This window comes from Crocodylus porosus, unplaced genomic scaffold (genome assembly GCF_001723895.1).
Source record: "Crocodylus porosus isolate Cpor-Errol unplaced genomic scaffold, CroPor_comp1, whole genome shotgun sequence".
NCBI classification, from domain to species: domain Eukaryota; kingdom Metazoa; phylum Chordata; order Crocodylia; family Crocodylidae; genus Crocodylus; species Crocodylus porosus.
In genome coordinates, this window is record NW_017728910.1 from 10,751,906 (window position 1) to 10,766,426 (window position 14,521).

At 46.5% G+C, this 14,521-nt stretch overlaps 1 pseudogene; it reads right to left on the reverse strand.

The window, feature by feature from the left end:
* Positions 1-13,963, reverse strand: part of LOC109308269 — a 146,715-nt pseudogene extending 132,752 nt beyond the window's left edge.
* Between the last annotated feature and the right edge of the window lie 558 nt (positions 13,964-14,521).

Here is a 14,521-nt window from a genome sequence, read left to right on the forward strand (position 1 = left end):
ACCCACAGATTGCCACCCTGCTGGCCTTATCAGTCTGACAGTGGAGGCAGTAGAAGACCTCTCCCTCCCTGCCTGCTCCCAGGCTACCTGCAGTCCACACCAACCCCACACTAAGCTCCGACAAGGTCCCACAATTTCCCCAAAAGCTCCTTACCTGGCTACCCCTTCTCCCATCTAACGCTTCAATTACAGCAGTCTCAGACTGATCAGGGCAGCAAGGTGGTGATCCAGGGTGTGGAGTGAGTGCTGGAGGGGCAGAGGGGGCAACTTAGGAGGTGGGGAACACAGGGGATGAAAAGGTGTGACTGGGTCAACAGGCTGTATTCCAGGAAGTATGGGCAGCATTTTAGAGGTTAGAGGGGACAGCAGCCTGGCAGGACCATGCCAGCCACTTCTTCCGCCCTCTCCCCACTCCTTCCCCTGGCTCCACTGTCCTCTCCCCCTCACACCTGTGCCCAGCTACCCACAGCTGTACAGGGCCATAGAGTCCTGAAAGGTAGCTAGTCCTCCTGGGAGCAGTGCCTCCTGGGAGCAGTGTCCTATTTGTTATATACAGGGATGTTGGGATACCCCCTCGTGAAGGTCCCAGGGGTCACAGTAGAACAGGGTGGCAATTGGAAAAATCTCACGAACAGGTTGGGATTAACGGCGGAAGAGTTCTGAGCAGCACAGAGGCGTGTTGGTAACTAACAAGGTAGATTTATTGACTTATGCTTTGTGGAGCATAGGCACGGTGATTCTTCAGTTACAGTAGTAAACAGACAAACAACAAAGGGATCTTTTGGCCCACGAGGTTCCCCAATGAGCCCTTGCTATCTACCCCTAATGGGATAGGTGCGGCTGCCCGTTGGATAGTCTCAGGGCTGGTCGACAGTTTATAACCCGGTTATAAACACAAAAAAACTGTAACACGTCGCGGTGAAATGCAGCCGAGATGCAACTAGCCGAGGTGAGTAGAGATGAAACGTAGTCAGTATACAAAGCTGAGATCAAATGGAAGCCAGGTAAGCAGAACGCTGGGATTGAAGGTTGGACCATCAGGGTAATCTGAGGTCGAGGTAAGAATCAAGCCAAAAGTCCAAAGCCAGGGAACCGGTACACAATACGTGATCAGAATAGAGATGTATCGAGAGTCAGCTATGGAGGAGAGACTAACAGGCCATGTGGCCTCGCTGAGGAGCTGTCACTGAGACCAGCCTCTGTCCTCAGCTTTGTAAGTCTTCCCCTGAAGGAAGGGCTCACTGATCATTTTAAAGCAGTCCTTCAACCAATCGGGCTGCGTGGTAGTCAGAACTTTCTAGAGAGGTTACCTCATTCCAATCAATTACTGGGCATGCTCAGCAGCAAGCTCTCTGTGACAACTGGGCCTGCGCTTTACTAAAAGTAGGTCAGGCTTGAGTAACAGTCCTGCAGGTCATGAAGGGGGCACTTGCTAGGCCTGTCTCCATGGCGCATGCTCATATCAGCCAGTTCAACTCAGCAGTCAAGTGAAAATTTTCCCTGACAGGGGAAAGTGGGCATCAGCCCACAAAAAGATTGCTAGCCCCCCTATTATTAAAGGGGTCACTAAGTGTGTACCAGATGGACAACCCAAATGAAAACAGGGAGAGGAGTGAGGGTCAAAGGTAAATAACAAGTGCTCCGAGGGGGGACCCCGAGTACAGCACTGAATGGCCCCTGAACAAGTGCAAGGAGCCAGTGGGTGCTGTTCAGTGAAACTCTGCCTAGATACATGAATTAATGAGGGACAAATCACTGGGGGTCCTCTGAGCCAAGTCCTTCTTCCTGGTCAGGTATATCGCCAGCATTGCAAGGGCCAAGAAAAGGTTGACTAAGGAGGCCCTGGGACTTGGTGGGGCCATGGATGGGGAATGAATAAACAAAAAGGTATGTGGAGTAGTACAGCCAGAACCTCAGTAAGAGGTTCTTGAGGGGCTGACAAGGGGGCTGCAACCTGGTGCACTCAAGATTGTCGTCAGAGGTAGACCCTGGCGAATACCTGAAAAGGCAGCTTTTGCGTGCAGCTATGAAATAGTCCAGATATATGTGCCTATGGCAAGAGCTCCATGGAGGAGCTACTGCTCCTGGTATACTGGAGGGCTTCAACTTGATGATTTTATCTCAGGTGAACAGGAGAAGTTAATTTAACTTGAGCTAGGTAGCACAGCTCAAAAAAGAATTCTAACCCAAACTGGCATAACTTTAAGATGCATAGAGGGCACTTACCATTTGTTAAAGAACCTGTATGTGCAACTGTTCAAGTTTGAAGTGCTCTTAATGCCCTCTAATTGTAAAATGTAGTCTCACCCCTAAAGACTAACCAAAGTCTATAAGGGTAGCCTAGAAAGTGAAAATCTACCCTGCCTTCTCCTTGATTTCAGACTAACATGGCTAACTACATCTCTCTGCTCAAGGACTGCACCATGCTCAGATGAATTAAATAGACCACATCAACTTTGGTTAATTTAAAAGGTGTGAATCTACCCTACCTCCTTATACTAAAGACATATTTTGTTGAATGATATAGGACAAAACCTCTGCTCTAATGAGCTGTGTCAATATTGTTTTCTATATGCACTGGAAATAATAAGGTTATGGATCAGATGCAACAGAAATAGTAGCATAAGCTTCATATTAATAAAGCAGTAGAAGTCACAGAGTATGAACTGGGGGTAGAAGTGGCAGCTATGAACAGAAGACAGGGAATTAAATTTGATGCAGCTACAGTAGGAAAGTGCAAGTGGGGTAAAAGGCAGAGTTGCTGTAGAAGGTTTGCACTACCCAGATTGTGACTATTTCTGCATTGAAATATTATTTTTTTCCCCACAGTCTCTACACCAGGAAAGCAAGGCACACCTTATTCACACGTGTGTATGGAATATTCAAAATAAATTGCTTCTTTTATTAGTATTAGTGTTTTGCTATGCATGCTCGCTGTCACGGTATGCAGTTTACAAGGGGAAACATACCAGATGTTCATCTCTGACAAGATCCCAAGAGAAACAGAATTAAAAGTAAGGAACTGTGCCATCATGAACAAACACCTACTGTTGCAGTGTTTGGGCTGCAGAGCCAACTGCTCAATCTTGTGTGAAAAACAACATGATACCATTAAATGTTTAACTGGATGGTAACAAAACTGATTAAAACTAATTTCCAGAATCCAGATCAATACACCAACAACAGTAGCTGCATTTTTCATGGGTTACATGCTATTTACCTGATAAGACAGGCTGACCCACAGTACAGTCACTTTTTTTTTTTAAAACAAAGAACAAAATACAGTTTATGCCAGTGGATATAGTACCATATTACCCCTTAGACTGGTACACATGTGTCACATTAATTGTCAATACTGAGGGGGAAAAAAATGACCTAAGAACACTTTCATTTTGATTCACTTCTCCATAAACTCCAAGTGACTTTTCCTGTCCTTCTTCTATTTCCTTTGATAAACCCACCACCAGAAAGACAAACGGGAAATTTAATAACTTATGTAAAAAGGTCGGTCTCAGAACAGCTACAGTCTAAGACAGAGTAAAGCTATGAAACAAATATGTTGGTTTTGGTAGGGTAAAAGCATTTTAGAAAAGGCTTTTAATGTCTGTATGGTACTATTCATGCTTTACACATTTTTCTACGGTTTCTCAGGAACATTTAAAAAATAAACCAATGGTAATTTTCCTAGGAACAGCTACATTTTACCCGTGTAGTATTATACTGAAAATTATCTAGCTGTTCCTGTCAATTAACAATTTCTGAAATCACACTGATATAAACATTATGAAGTAACATTCAGCATTTTCAGATCTTCAGTATGGTTAAACATTTTGCTATCAAACCAAAAAAACCAGGACAATGCTGCTCTATGCTACTCCTAGGCTAACCTGTGTGCTAAGATGTTATAAACAACGATTTCACGTACAAATCTTATTGTGCAATACATACTCGTTGGTTATTTAGGCACAAATCTCTAGAAACTTGAAAATGAGGAGTGAAGCCACCTACCTCAAAACCTCTTTGTTTCCTCCTTGAAATGCCAGTCTTCGTTGGTGCTCTACAAGCTAAGCCTTCCCTGGAAATCTCCAGCTTTTTTCTAAAGACTTATCAGTTCACTGCATTTTTGTAAAAAGTTATCAAAGGAAGCTAGGTATATAATTACAGGCAGACTGTAAAATCACTTTGTACTAAAAATGGTTGCTATGGATATTACTGCCAAGTAATGGCTAGTTACTTAATATTTTTCTCCGAGGTATCATTTACCTCGTAATTTGCAAGTAAAATAAGTGCCAACAACTGACTGTCAGTAAGATTTGCCAGGGAACATACCTGTACTTTTTTACTAAACCATTAGGATCGTTCCACAAGACCTTGATTTTCTTATGTTATTTATGCTTTCATTGCAATAGAAACTATTTAATGAGCCTAAAGGAAAAAAAAAATCTAAGTTAGAAGTCACATAGCTATCATGACCACGAATGTTTTGGCTATTAAAGTGTTTCCAGGAATTAGGTATATTATTAGTAATGGTAGAAAAGCTATAAAACGGCAACCTAAGACTCCTAGAATAAATTTAAAAAATCATGAGTAAAAAGATGGAAGCTTACTGTGGAGAACGCATTAAAATGTTTGTACAACATACATTTTTGTCTGCTTTTCTTACTGGCAAGAAATGGGATTATTACCCCCTTTACCCATTACAAAGAACCTTAGTTTGAAGCCGAGTGTCAATTATCCAGGTAGAATCCTTCAATCCAATCTGTTAAAACATATTTTGTGATACCCAGTGTGGGCAGTACACAAAAGCAGGCTAAGTGGCATTTTTATTTGGAAATCGCTCACAAATTTCATCAGCTTCTTCAACACGCTTCCTCATGGTGACACCCACTGAAAAGTGAAGCATTCCCGCTAAATTAAAATGGGATGATTCCCTTTTCACTGGTCAGCACTTAAAGGAAAGAGATTTTTTGACAGCAGTGTGGCACTCCAGTAGCCATCCATCTCAGTTCACAAATGGCACTGCTTACACGGACTATTTTTTTTAATGCAACCTGTTTTTAATTATTTTGGTCATCTCACCCTCTGTGTATTAATGTCACAGGATTACTTATTTGCATGCAAGGTCGGTAAGCTATGATTAATATCACTAGAGATACTTCTTTAAAGTTGTAGTTTTGAGTCATAATGGCTTCAGGGGGGAGGTTGCTTTCAAATGAAACAAATTTTGTTCTGTTCTCTCTCAAGATCTGTTTGATCTGTTCACATAACTTAATCTTAGATGAGCAAGAACTTGATCCAACAAGAAACCGAGCACTGTGGTCTAATGCAGTAAAAAACAAACAAATGCTTAGCCTAAGCATCAGCAGTGCCACTGCATTCAGTCTAAGCAGAAGCTAAAGTGCTTTCCTGAACTGGAGCAGAGAACGAGAATCTTAAAGACTCATATCCTCAGGGAAAATTTTCTATGCAGTTTGAGGTTACAAGCACATGAAAGGAGGACTGAAAAATCCTGTGGCTAAACCATCACAATCCCCAAAGCATGTTTTGATTAGTCTGCAGACCAAATCTGCATCCAGAATCTCTAACGGCAAGATCTCCATATTTGCTCTAGGCTTGGACTGTAAAAAAAACTAAGAAATCCATTAAGCTGAGGGATGGTGCATGGTGGGCTCTACTATGAGCTCCTCTAGTTCCCAAGAATTAAGAGTTGGTCCATTCTTAACATTTAATTAATGGAACTGTTGGATGCAAGTGAGTATACCTAGACTAGGTGAGCAGGTCATATTCAAAATGTATTATCCAATATGTTTTAAAATTTAAATAAAAATATTTAAATAATACATTTTAAAACTCAATCTCTGGCCCATGGGGCAGATTCAGCCTGAAAAGCCATGTCATCCAACTCATGGGGTTCTCCAGGGATCCAGAAATTTGCAATGGAAGAACAGTGGCAATTAACAGCCCTTCCCTGTCACCAAAATTCAAAGTCCTGCAGGTAATATGACATGGCCCTGTGCATGGAGCCAGGGTCCTGGGTGCAATTTGATACAGGCCCTGATGCAGTATGTGGAGCTAGGGCTGTGCACTGGGTCAGCTCCATGCACCACACTGGACCAGCTCCATGCACCACACTGGACCCACGAACCAGATTCAACCCATGGACTGACTCTGTACCACTCATCTGGCTTGAGGGTATGAAAGTTTGGACATCGCTGCATTAGAGATTAATCTTTTTCACAATGTGTTAGGAAGTCATGGTCACAACGCAGTATACAATTATTATTACGGCTCTGTAAGTAAATGATTTTTCAGTTAAATGGTTAAACAGAAAAATAAAATTAAATAAAAAAACTAGTTTAAGATTCATCCACAGCTTCAAAAGAAGACTTATCACTTAAAATCATAAAATTAGGGGTGCAAGGGACCTCAAAAGGTCATCTAGTCCAAACCCCCACTCAAGGCAGGGCTATCCCTAACCAGATCATCCCACCCAAGTCTTTATCTACCCAGACCTTTAGATCTTCTAAGGATGGAGAGTCCACCACCTCTCTGGATAGCTTGTTCCAGTGTTTTACTACCCTCCTAGTGAAAAAGTTTTTCCTAATATTTAACTTAAATTTCTCCTGCTGCAACCTGAAACCATTGCTCCTCATTCTGTTTTCTGCCACCTCCGAGAGAACAGCCTAGCTCCAACCTCTTCGTAACCACCCTTCAGGTAGCTGAAAGCTACTATTAAACCCCTCCCCCCAGTCTTCTCTTGTACAGTTTAAATAAGCCCAATTCCCTCAGCCTCTCCTCGGAAGTCCTGTGGCCCAGCCCCCTAACCATTTTTATTGCCTTGCATTGGACTGTCTCCAATTTGTCCATATCTTTTCTCTAGTTGGGGACCCAAAACTGGACACAGTACTCCCGATGTGGTCTAATCAGTAGACTACAGGGAAAGAATCACTTTCCTTGATCTGCTGGCAAGCTCACATCATAGACACTCCCCCACCTGGCAGTCATTGGAAGGCACTTGTGAGCCACAGTGCCAAATCAGGGCCTGGGTGGAAGCTTCAACAGTGAAGTGAGCAGCCCTGCCTGGATAGACACCTCCCAGGTGCAAGCAGAGAAAGAGCTGGCAGTGGCTCTAGCATTGCAACATCCTTCAGCCATCTCTTTGGATCTCTTTAATCTGCTGCCTACCTCTTCCTGTCCCTCTCTCCAAGCAGACCTTCCCTAGGAAACTCCCCTGTAAGCTTGTAGGTTCACTGCTCCTTGGTCCTGAAAGGTTCCCTTTTCCCTGCTAACCCATTTCCTTACACCAAGCTTACAGTGAAGGAAGGTGAGAGAGTGAACTCCCCACTCACTCTGGTCTCTACTTAAAAAAAGGACGTAAGTATTGGGATAACTGCTGAGTTTTAGCTGCTTACACTAAGTATCTATTGTAAATATATACTTGTACTAGCAAACTGCCCATCAAGAATGAAAGTGGGGATGGGCAAGGCCAGCATCATGCCACCACCAACCCACACTGCCACTGCCTCCAAGGAACAGGGGCAAGGCCAGTGGCACTGGCTACGGCCCCCACACTCCACCCTCTTCATCTCTGCCATCATGGTGGTGCTCCACCATCCCACTCCATCTCTACCATCCCCTCTGCCCACCTCCACCACCAGCCTGCGTCATCACTGCTGCCACCTCCAATGAGCAGGGCTGCAAGGGTAGGGGAAGGAGCGGGGCGAGGCCAGCAGCACTGGCCTTGCCCCCCGCTCCATCCCCCCATCCCTGCCATCAGTCTCCTCCCCACTCTGCAACCATCCCCATGCCCCCCTCCCCGCTCTGTCCCCACTGTCATTGCAACACTTCATTCCTACCATCATTCTTGAGGCTGGCTGGACCCATGCCTCCAACAGCATTACGGAAAGACACACAGACAGACTAAGCCCCTCATATATATAGAATGTTGCAGTCCTGAAGAGCCCCTCAAAATACATTTCATACAAATACTATTAAAAACAGGAACAGTAGAGGATCTCAGTATGCTCTTCTCTTAAGAAGAAGAAAAAAAAAACCCCCCCCACACACACACAATGGATTAGGCTGAATTCCCATGACATTTTTCACACATAGGGATATTGTTATGAATCACTGACAATGACTCTTTGATCCCTACAGCCCTTTCATTCAATCAACTTTTGAATCCATTATTGAATGCAGGACCGTACAAATGCAATGACCCAAATTCAGTCCTTCCTAACTTCCACAGAATCTTAGTCAAAGTTCTAAAAAGTTGGCAAAAGTCTCTTTGGAGGAAGGGGTATATCCTAGCCTCTCCAGTCTGCCTCTGTTACAAGGTTCAAGTGAGGTGTTTGTGGTTGTCCACACTAAAAAAAGTGAAAAGAGAAGGCGATATAGATGGAGCTGTTGGATAATGAATCATGCCTGAGATTCCAAGGTCTCAGCTACCTCTGTGGAATTAATAGTGATATTTTCAGGAACTGTTGTATCGGTGTTGAGAGGAAGGATGTGTGATAAACTGAGAAAATGCCTATATAATTTATTTTGAGTAAGAACCCTTAGTTTCTCCATTTAATTTGCTTGGGGACTTTGAATTGAAAGGGTTACATCCAAATGGAGATGGGGGTTGGTTTAAGGAAGAAATGAATCAAGGATCAAGAAATAAGTAAGATTCAGCTCCACGCTTTTAAAACCGCTTAGAAAACAATGGGGCCATTACTGAGAACTGCTACTACCAGTCATCAGCAAAATTAAAGGAATTGAAAGATCTTGTTACACAATTTTAGGCAAGTTCTGGAGCTTTTAACCCCTGGATTGGCTTCACGTTAACATCTTTAAATTGTTTTAAGCACTCATTCATTTTAAAGTTACACCACTTTAAGGTAGGTGCATCTCTAATCTGCCTAATTTTGCTCCTGTTCCATTAAGATATGGCCACACCCCTCAGCTATTCTGGGTCTCCACAGCCCAAGTTGAAATCCAGGATCCAGCATCCCAGGATGCAGTGGCCCCTCCTAAACCAGGGTGAGTAAGCATGCCAGGGTGCAGCAGACCTGAGCACAGCACCTCTGCCCCTGCCAGGGCTGCAGTTCTTGAATGCCCAGCAGCTGCAATGTCTCCCAGACCAGCTCACTGCTCTGAATGCCTGGGCCAGACTCAGGCGACAGCACCTGCAAGAAGTGGCAGGCTGGTACTCACCCCTTCTGCTAAGACCTGCAGTTGAACCTGTGCCCAGCCTCACACTCTGCTGCAGCACATCCCCCACCCAGTGCCTGTGCCCCGAGGACCTGGGCACACATACTCTCAGGATTGGGCTACGGAGCAAGGCAGAGCTTCGTGGCTGCAGTATGCCAGCCTGAGGCCAGTTTCCACTGACCCCACACTCTGCTGGGCTATGCAGGGTCCAGCTGCCAGCTCCACCCAGCTGGCTTGCCCAGCAGCAGCTGCAGGAACTTCAAGCCCCTGACCACCCTGCAGCAGCTGGGCACAGCTAAGAAGAGCTCAGGGCCCAGTGCTGTCAACCCAGACCGGGGCTGTACAGAACAGGTGGAGAGGCTGCGCCACTCACAGATGCTTTCCAAGTCCTGGGGGCCAGGAAGTCCCACTTGTATGCCCACCCCCCAAAAACATTTTTTCCCCCAGATTGCTGGGCCTGCACAGAGTGCATGAGCTCCAAGGCTGTGGTGCTGGCTCTGCCCAGTGGGAGCAGTGAGCTGTTCCTGCCTTGGCCTCCTAGTCCCGGTCCAGGAACATACTTAAGGAGAAAGAGGGTTCAGGGATGGGTCTCCCCATCCCCACCAGGCTTCAGAGGTCTCTGTGAGTGGCACAGACTCCTCACCTGTTCTGTGCAGCCCCAGCCTGGACAGGTAAAGCCAAGCCCTGCACTCCATGCCCAGAGCTGCCTGGCTGTTATGGGGGTGTTCAAGTGCCTCAGGCACCTGCCAACTGCGGCTGCTGCCAGATGAGCCAGGCAGGGGAGCCAGCAGCCAGACTCTGCACAGCCCAGCAGAGTGCACAGTTTGCAGGAACTGGCCGCACTGCTGCCACCAAGCTCCACCCTGCTCCAGCTGCCTGATCCTACTAAAGCACGTGTCCACCAGGTCCTGGGGGCCCAATCCTTCCCCCCCACCCTTCTCCCCCGGAGCTCACACCACCATGCTGCTTCTGGCCAGGCTGCTGGCCACCACCTAAGACACCATGACCATTGTGTGTTGCGTGGCCATGGTGCTTGTTCTGCGGCAGGGGCAGCCAGCCGGTCTTACCCCTAGCTCCTAGTCCTGCCTCTGCTCACCAAGCCGCAAGTGGCAAGTCACAGCTGTGCAGGGGAAGGACAGTCAGAGATTATTTTTCACCTTAAGGTGTGACTGCTCCACTAAGCCAAACACTAAGCCAATTAACATTTGTTCAATTTACAGAATAAGGTATAACAAGGCCCCAACTCTGAGCCTGACAGACAAGGAGGGGAAGCTGTCAGCATTGGCAGGTTGACACAGAAACTGAAACAAAGGGTTAGCACAAGTATGCTATAAGTTGTTCCTTGAAAGAAAGGGAGGATGAAGGAGTGCTAAGACTAAGTCAGGCTAAGGGTCTGAGGGGAAAGCCAAGCACAGGTAAAACAAAAGTTGCTTTAAATCCATTTTTGTGGTCACTGTGTCCCTTTTGGCAAAGTGCTATTTTAAAAAGCTTCTTCTATAGCACTGCTTACTATCAGTGTCTATAGGACCCCAAAGGAAAAGCGCTGTTAGGCCCATTACATAACACACCTGGTAATGAAGGGATGCAATCCATGATACAGCTCTGACAGGTTTGTAGAGGGATTCCTTTAAGCCTGTCCTTTTTGTCCACTCTTACTCAGATGCACCAAAACCAGGACTGCACAAGTGAAACCACTCCAATGACACAGTCCTCTGTGGCTTCTTTCAACTGTGCAGAAGGTAGAGGCCTCATCAGTGGCTATGGAGGGTACACCTTGAATTGCTGCATTGACACATTTCTGGATCATATGAGAGGAAGCGAGTAAGGCATGCTCAAGAAGAGTAAGCCTTCACAGAAACACTGGAGAAACAAGGTAGGCATATCCCAGTAGCTGTCAGGTTGCATGATGTGAGCTTACTCCAGTAGCACTTAAAAGGAATGTAATCAGGGGACTGGTGAAGAATATGAGAAGTAATATGACATGTTGCTTTAAGAGTTAGGGTACTAGTTTGAAATTCAAGAGACCCAGGTATGATTCCTGTGCCACTAAGACATCTTATATGACCTTGGGCAAGTGAATCTGTTCTTCAGGTCCCCAGGTAAATGAATCCTATCTGCACACCGAGGATGATACCACTTCCTTTCAGAGTCTTCTACACTGTTCTACACTATGTAGACTGTGATGTACTCAGATTTTAAAATAGGTGGGCCCTACAAGAACCCAAGAGAATAAGCTATTGCACCTTTCCAACATCCCAACTCCTCGCTGGATAACAGACACTAGCATAGAGTACAGTAGAGGAGATATTAGTACATCCTACACAGAGATTACAAATGGTACTGCAATCAGTTGACAAGAGGTCCCAAACGCCATCGATCCCCCAGAAAGTATGAAATTCATGAAAAAATATATTTAAATATACTAATAAAAAGAAAGTTAGTTAAAAGCATTTAAAAGCTAATGCAGAGATCCTGGTTTTCTCTGTTTGAAAATTGCACTTTCTGACAAAAATCCAAAATACTCTGAGTATATATATAGGTATCAGTTGACCACAGTATTTTATCAATATAGTTACAATTTTAAATCAACTTGGAAGCCTACCAGTGCCTCAATCATTATAATAAAATACGTTCTACATTATATATATTTTGGCGTTTGATTTGGGGGTATTTTATCATGGAAAAAATCAAAGCATCCTTGCCCTCTTCACTAACCAGGATGTGGGTCCAGCTGTGGCTGTTCCCCTTGACTGCTTCGTGGTGCTGAGCAGTCCTGATATGTTAGTGCACTGCCCTGCCCTGCCCCTGCCAATACCATTGCACCCAACTCCAAAGCTACATGCCCCCCCACAACCAAGCCCTGTTGGTGTCCCTCATTCCTGACCCACAAACCCACCACCCCATCCCCCCTCGCTCCCACATAGGGGCCTCCGTGACCCAGAGTGGGAGGAGGGAGTGGGGAGGGGTTGCTCAGTGCCACCAGCACCAGAAGCTCTGTACCAACGGCACTGCCATACCAGAGTGCTCCCTGCCCACTGAACAACAGCAGGGGCCAGGTGGGTGAGGGGCACCTCACTATGGCAGCACAGTTGGCATAGAGCTCCTGATGGTTATGGCAGCAGCACTGAGTCTCTGCCACCACTGCAGAGTTGTGCCCCCACCCCACCCCCACCTTGTTGTGGGCAGCCAAGGGATAAATTACAATGGTGACAAGACCAGCGCAAGGCCCCCAGCAGCAGCTGCACTAAGCCTCCCACCCCACTCTGCCCTCCTGTGCCAGGTCCTGCCTGCTGAGCTGTGGAGGCCCCTGGGGAAAGAACAGTAGGGTAGGAAGCCCCAAGCCCTACAGTAGGTAGCTCACATACTCCCCTACTCCATGCGCAAATCTGGGGGAACACATGCCCCCCCCCCATGGTCCTCCCCACCATTGGGACATCTCTGGTGCCCAACCCATCCCTGGGAGTGCACAAAGATAGGGAGCCACCCTGACTGCCAACCCCTGTGATGAGCCACCTGTGGCTCTGCTCCACTCCTGCCACTGCGCTCCATGGCCATGCATTCCTGGCTGGGCAGTGCTCCCAGTCCCAGCACCAGCCACCAACCCTGCCCTACTCCCTCCCTCACTGTGGCCACCTCTATCTGCCCCCAACATGGATTTACTTGCGGACAGCTGGGGGAGAAAATCTCCACTGCTGCCTAGTCACATGTGCACACATGCATGTGGCATCCCCTATGTCCCACTTCCCCAGCCCCAAGCAGCCCCTTGCAGGCTGGACTCTGCCAAAAACCCAAAATACAATTTTTTCCATGATTAAAATGAACTGCCACCATACACACACAATATATAAGTGATATGAATATATATAGGTATCAGTTGAACACGTTTTATTGATGTATTTGCAATTTTAAAAGCAGTTGGGAAGCCTACCAGTGCCTTAATCAGTATAATAAAATTAATTCTTAATACCTATATATTTTAGCATTTGATTTTTGTTTTTGTTTTGTTTTTTGCAGGGGGGCAGTTAGCATAGAAAAAATCAGAGCTCCCCCTGCCCCTTTCACTCATCAGGGTATGGGTCCATCTGCTGCTCCCCACCCCCCTCACTGCTTTGTGGTGATGAGCAGCCCTCATGTGCCAGTGCCCTGCCCCTGCCAATGCTGTTGCCCCTCACTCCAAACCCACAGCCCCCTACCCCCCAGCCCTGCTGGTGCCCCTCACTCCTGATCTGCTGCCCCCAGACCCCAGACACCCAGTGTGTGAGGAATGGCATGGGTATATGGGGTTGGTATGGGTGCATGAGAAAGGGGGGGGTGGGCACAGGGGGGCAGGAGGGGCACATGACCCCTCAGATTTTTGTACCCACAGCAGTGTGTGGGGCTGCATCCTGGCCAGGAGCCACCTCCACAGATCAACAGATGGGACCTGGTGCAAAAGGAAGCACCATGGCCACCAAGGTGAAGCATGGTGGTGACAGTGCAGAGTTGTGGCCCCCACTGCTGCTGGCTGGGCAGGGAGTACCTCACCTTGGCTGCCATGGTGGTACAGTGCTCTCACCCACACTACATCCCCCTTGTTGGGCCACAGAAGTAGCACCTGCCCAGAGCTGGTCTGGCCAGGCTGCAGCCCCACACCCTGCTGTGGGATTAGAAAAATGGAGGGGGGCACATGCCCCCCCAACGCATCACCCATGTCCCCCAACCACAGAGACTTACCTGGAGGAAGCTGCAGGAGCTGCTCTCCACCATACTGCCTGGCTGTCACCTGCATTTGTGCTTGCACACATAGACATGGCACCTCCTGCCCTCTGCATCCCATTCCCCCCAGCCCCTTGCAGGCTAGAACTCTGCCAACCTGCAAGAAGCAAGCCATGGTTTTCCAGGTCTTTCTCCTTTACCAAAGAACATCCACAATTTTCTCTTTTAAAAGATAAAATCTACATTTTTCTCCTTTGAAAAGGAAAAATACATTTTTTTTCTTTGAAGAAGAAAATCTGTGTTTTGCTGCATTTTCCACAGCAAACAGAAAATGGCAGATCCCTGCTGATATGACCACTCTGAAATCACCTTTCCTACTATTATTCTGCATAGCCAGAACAGTAGTAGATGACATGACTGAAAAGCTCCTCTGATTAAACAAAAGCACAGAGATATTTAGGGTGTGTTTGTGTCTGTGCGCACACTGTATTTATGCACATATTCAAAGCTAAAAAGTATTAATGCCTACACCACCAATAGAGGCTTTGATCCAAAGTCAATCACAAGCCTGGTTAAGGACATTCCTCTGGGTAAAGGAAAAGCATAGTTAAGCCCCTTTATGTAGTGAGAC